We start from the raw sequence: 6,000 nt of genomic DNA on the forward strand, positions 1-6,000 counted from the left end.
GCCCTAAGCGAGTCCTTGAGAGGAAATCAGAGTTGGCTTGAGCTAGACCTGATCCTTGCCTTCCAGGAGCTCTCAGTCTAGCTATAGCGTCAAATACCAGCAGAAGAAAGGATGGCATTTGAAAGGGCCCTGAGGAGGAAACTCCTGCCTTCCTGAGCCATCCAAGCAGGAGTCCCAGAAGAAGTGATATTTAATATGCATTTTCCTGGAAAAACGTGGAAGGACGGAGCTGCTAGACGGAGCAACAGCCTGTGCCAAGGCAGGTACAGGTAGGAGCAGTAAGTGGGCTTCTGCCGCTGAAGCAGGGCCGGGTGGGCCCTGGGGAGGCCGGGAGGGAGGGTGCAGTGAGATCACTGCTGGAGGGCAGGAACTTCATCCTTCAGGCAGGTATTTACGTTACTGAAGGTTTTGAGGAGGGGAGGGGCCCCATTAGCCCCTGGGATTGCTGTGTAGAGGTGGGGTTGGAGGTGCCCAATCCAGAGGCTGCTCTGTGAGCCCTCGGCCAGGAAAGCCACCACCCAGAGCCTGGCCTAGGGCTGAGAAATTATTTTTGCTGTGGATTTGGCAGGGAGATTGATGGGCTGCTGCTGGGCTTGGTCTTGGCCCCTGAGGCTTTTGGTCTGCTTCAGGGGGCTAATGAAAATGCTTAGAAGAGCAGATGGTTGTAATACTATGGTTAGGAGAGAGCTGTGAGTCCCGTAGGGCCAGAGGAGGCAACAGGGGCCAGGACTGAATGAGCCCTGGCCGCTGCCCCCAAGGCCCAGGAGAATTCACCTGACCTGAGCCTCCTGCAACGTCTCCAGCCAGGCTTGGGGCAGCCTGGGGTTCCCAGGGAGAAGCCCCTCTTAGTTGAGGGGAGATTTGAATTCAGCAGCCCCCTCACCCTTTTGTTTGTTCAAACCTCTCAGGGATAGGCCTGTGGCATTCATGTTTGAGCACTTATCAAGTATAGGGTTCTCCTGCAGGAAAGACAGAGCACGGGGGATTGTGGGAGCTCAGAGGAGGGCCCTAAGCCAGCTTGGGGAAGCAGAGAAGACTTCCTGGAAGAGTTGATGCTCAAGCCAAGCCCTGAAGCGGGAGTTACTCAGGGCAGATGGGGAAGGGAGAGATGGGAAACACGTGCACAGGCCACCCGGAGTCCTCCCGCTGCAGGCAGGCACAGCGTGATGCATCCAGGGCCTGGAACCAGGTACAGGAGAGCCCCAGCAGGAAGGGAGGTGGGAGAGGTGGGGGCAGGGCAGCAGCAAAGGATTTGGTAAATCTTGTCTGAAACTGAGACTGTACCTTGACCTGATGGCAATGGGGAACCACTGAAAGGGTTTAAACAAAAGAGTGACCTGATCATATTTACTCTTTAGGGAACTCTTTCTGATTGCACGGCAGGCTTTTCCTGGGGAGGGAGAGCAGAATGAGACTCGGGGCAGGGAGACAGGAGGCTGGTGTGAGAATCCAGAGAAGTGAAGAGATCAAAGGCGTTGGCAGCACGTGGGGAGATGTGGACATACAGCACAACCACGTAGGGAGGGATCATGGAGGTGGAGAGAGCTGTCCTAGATGACACCCCAGACTTCTGGCTTGGGCTACTGGGGGTGGCAGTGGGGATGATGGGGAGAGAGGTTTGGGGTTGGCCCCTGGGGGAGGGAGATGTTGAGCTTGGTTGGAACATGTTGAGACCAGCAGCCTGGGGACATGGTGTGGGGTGTGTCCATGGGGCAGTGGTGTACTGGGCACCTGCTATGTTTAAGGCCTTGTGCTTGGCCCTGGAACATATGTCTCATCTGCTGTAGAGCTTGAAGATGGAGAAACTGAGGCTCAGAGGGAGTGAGTAACTGGCCCAAGATCACAGGGGTAGCCCAAAACAGAGCTGGAGTCTAAATCATGTTGGTCTGATTTCAGTTTCATGGAGGAGAGAGGCAGGTAGGAGTTTTTGGAAGGGCAGGGAGGAACTCGAATGTGCAAAGATGACCCCCCCACCCCAGCCACCTGCACAAGCAACCCCTCTCCTGGCCTAAGGCTGACAGGAACAGCATCATTATCAACTTCACGGTGTGTACCTGGGGACAAAAATACCAATTAACCACCCCGAGGTTTCCTATTCATGAACATCAGCTCCTCAGCTCTGATCCAGGGCTCATTTGCAAATCTCCGGCTGGATCCAAGGTGGCATGAGGCCAGAGGGACAGGCTGTGCAGGGGTGGAATTGTTTCTGGCTTAAGAGAACAAGACTGATTTATTGAGGCCTCTGCTTGGTGCCACCTTGTTTCAGAGGCCTGGGCTGTGAGGGGTGAGACTGAAGCAGGAGGAAGGATGGTCAGGAGGGTTGAGGGGCAAAGGTGCCAGCCTGGAGTACATAGGGATGCTCTGGACAGCTGTGGCACTGGCGAGAGGGCTGGGCTGGGCATCCAGTGGACCTGTAGGGTGAACTCAGAGAGGTGGCATAGTGCAGGGGTCAAGGCATGGACTATGAGCCACCCCGTCGGGTTTGAATTCTGGCTCCTGCACTTCGTGGCTCCAACCTCTGTTACCCAGCACCTGTAGAACTGAGCCATCTGAGCCACGTTCCCTCCCTGGCACACCGCCTCGGGCTGTTCACTGGCTGCTGCCAGCTCTAGGCAAGGATTCAAGGACTCTCCCAGGCAGATCCCTGCCTCCATCAAAACCCTTACAGTCCAGCTGGGGAGGCCCGACTCACCCACCTCTGCCCACTGGGCGGGCTGACCGCCAAGTGCTTTGATAACATGTGCCATCATCCTTGGCTTCCAAAGCAGGAGGAAGTCACCAGGTTGGCATGGGCCAGTCAGAGACTACTCTGGCTCCTGGTATGGATCTTTGGGCAAGACTTCTTTGCTTCCCTGAGCCTATTTCCTCAACTGTGAAGTGAACTGATCCTATCTGTCTCCCTGCGGGCACTGAGGCCTTGCTGTTAGCTTGAGAGCCAGCATCAGGGGGTTTGGGCTGTAATTCACTTTGGGCCCTGTAGCTGCAGGGAGCCAGGGACTTTGTTGGGATTATCCAGGCATCAGTCCAGCTTCCTGACCTCCTAACCTTGGCTTGGGCTCAGCACCTGAAACAGTGTGGGGAGCTGGTGGGGCTTCTCCCCAGAGCTGCTCTGGGTAAGGGTGCATCTGATCTCCAGGGCGGAGGTGACAGCCTGCCTCACCTGCTTTCTGTTGCTAAGACAAATCTTCAGACCTCAGGATCTCTGCAGTCTAGCCTCACCTCCCTCTCTGGCCAGCCCCTCTTGCTCTGGACCCAGCATTTTCCAAGCTGTCTCCTGGTCCCACAGCCAGCTTGTGCCTGTCCTCCACCCACCAGGCCTGGTTCACACCACTCCTCCCACCCACCCAGCTCTCCAGCCACTTGGAAGGCCTGTAATAGTCTGGGCAGCCACCAAGGATGAGCAAGAACCACTGCAGACCCAGCTCAGCCGCATCACCTCGTACTGTCCTTTCTCTCCCCCAGGTAACCAAGTGCGTGCCTGTCCACCAAGCACACTGTACCACGTGCTAGGCAAGGAAAGGGCTTGCCCCTCCCCACACCCAAGACTGCTCACGGGGACGGAGACGTTTATTAAGTAAGGAGCACTGGGGACTTGGTGCTTTGGGAACCTTGGCAGAGAATACTGGGGTGGGCTGGGCCCTGTATTGCTATCTGACCTCAAGCAAGTTATTCTCTCTGAGCCTCAATCTTCTGCATCTATAAAATAGTGGGAGCAACAGTGCTGGCTCCCCTTTGACTGCAAACACTAAATCAAAGGGCTTAGATAAAGGGCCTGCTGGCACATAGTAGGAGCTCAACAAAGGTCACTGCCCTCAGTTTTAGGAAACTCTGCTTCTGAGAAAGTTCTCATTTTAGGTGTGATAGAAACAGCATGAGCTGTGGGAGTGGATCCAGGCTTCAGCCCAGCCGCCTGGTTAGATCACGCTGGGAAAACTGCATTTTCTCACCTACCCAAGGCAGCAGCAAGGCCAGTTATCTCACAGGATGGTTTAGTAACTTGTGAATATTCTTCTCCAGGCATTACCACCGTCTGCCATGGGCAATGGCAGAGATTTTGTTTTTTTTCACTCCCTGCTATATTCCCACCTGGAACACTGCCAAGCTCAGAGCAAGTGCCCGATAGGTATTTCAAACATGAATGAATAAAGCAAAGGACCCTGCCTAGAAGGTGAAATCAATCAACGTGGATCTCTTCTTCCTGCCACCCACGCCCCCCTCCCTGCTTCCCCCAGCAAACTGGTCTGTGTGGGCAACCTCTGTGGAGTCCTCCATCCTGCCCCTGGCCCAGCCCAGCCTGCTCAGTGCCCACCTGTGTATTTTCTGACTCACCCTAATGTCTGAGGCTGACTTTTAACTGGCTAGCTCTTCAGACAGATTTGGGGTTGCAAGAAAAATCTTGGCTGGAAATGGGGCAAGGGTGATTGGCTGGCTGCCTGGCTGTCCAGCAAGTGTCTGATGACTGGCCCCTAAGCTACCTTCATCTGTCAAGCCCTTTGTTCACTGTCTATATGGCCAGGGAGGAGGCTGACCTTAGCTCCCTTGCTTGCCCCAATGGCCCTTCTCCTGGTTACATGGCTATAGGGCCAGGAATAGGGGATCCTCTACAGGGATGGAGGATGCTGCGGGGATGTGCCCCGCTTTCCAAGTGGGGGTGGTTTGGTCCAGGCCAAGGACTTGTTAGGAGTTAGCCAGTGAGTCTGTGGTAGGCTGTCTTGCAGACACATGCAGTAATCTCAGGGCAATTTCAGAGTCCCAGCATGCCCCACCCCCTCAGCTCTCCCAATAGAAAGCAGCCTGCTCTAGCTGATAACAGGTCCCAGAAATGCCCAGAAGGTCCCCAGGATGCCCTGGGAAGGCCCCTCACCTATCTGCTCCTAAAGTTCTGCAGCAGAGATCCTAACCTCTTCTGAGTATGAACTCTGCTGAGAATAAAAGCTATAAACCCTTTTATCAGAAACACACATGCACACTCCCCACACAAAACCTTGCATCATTTCAGAGGGTTCATACCTCTCTAAGGGCCCAATAATTGAACCCCGTAGACCTGAGACTGAGAAACCTTGCTTCAGCCCTCTCCCAGGTGATCAGCCCCAGGGGTGTGACGGGGGAGGCCCAGAAAAGCAAGTCCCAAGAGAAGGGGCTCAGCGAGTTTGAGGTCCAGTCCCCCCCACCCCCGTTTCTCCGCTGCCCCGGACTCTTCTCTGCTCAGCCCCACTGCTGGGGCCATGGGCCAAGGGGGCTGTGTCCGGGCACAGGGGCAGAGCCCCCAGAATCTAACGTGCCCTGGGCCTGAGTGGGCAGGCTCACCTGAGGGCGAAAATCTCATGGACAGGAAGGGAGAAAAGCTGCCCAACCCACCCACTTGTGCCACTGGCTCCTCACCCGACTCTGGCCCACAGCCAGCCAGCAGCCACTGCAGCAACTGCTTGAGTTCCATGGAAATACTTTACCGCTTCCTCTGCCCTCTTCTTTCCCCAGTCTTGGGGCGCTGATCTTCCTTAACCCTGGGGGCCTGGAGGGGCTTTCAGCTTCCCCTCTCACAGGGGCCTGGAGGCAGCCCTGGGCCTGTATCTCACACCCACAGAGAGACCCTTTTTTCTTTAGGGTCGGGAAACAGCTGGGTCTCACAAGTTCAATTCAGATCTGATCAAGCTGGGATCTGGAGGACAAGGCCCCCTCCTCTGAAAAGTAGCCAGGATTCCAATCTGGTGAGAAGGAAAGTGGGGCAGAGCCAGAAACGGACAGACTGATAATCTAGAAAGTCTGTCTTCACTCTGTAGTCAAATGCCTCGTTGGAGAGGCGAGGACCACAGGCCTTCCTTTCAGGCTTCCTGTTGCAGCAGGCCCTGCCAGAGGGGCGCTGCCTTTTGTGTGTCCAAGCCCCATGGGGAATGTCTGCACTTGGGAGGGGGAAGAGTGGGGGCCTCCTCTGCAGTGAGTTTTCAAACCTTCACTAACGTATGAGTTTCCTGTTGCTACTGCAACAAATTACCACAAACG

The sequence above is a fragment of the Vicugna pacos genome, chromosome 12, assembly GCF_048564905.1.
Source record: "Vicugna pacos chromosome 12, VicPac4, whole genome shotgun sequence".
Taxonomy (NCBI): Eukaryota; Metazoa; Chordata; class Mammalia; order Artiodactyla; family Camelidae; genus Vicugna; species Vicugna pacos.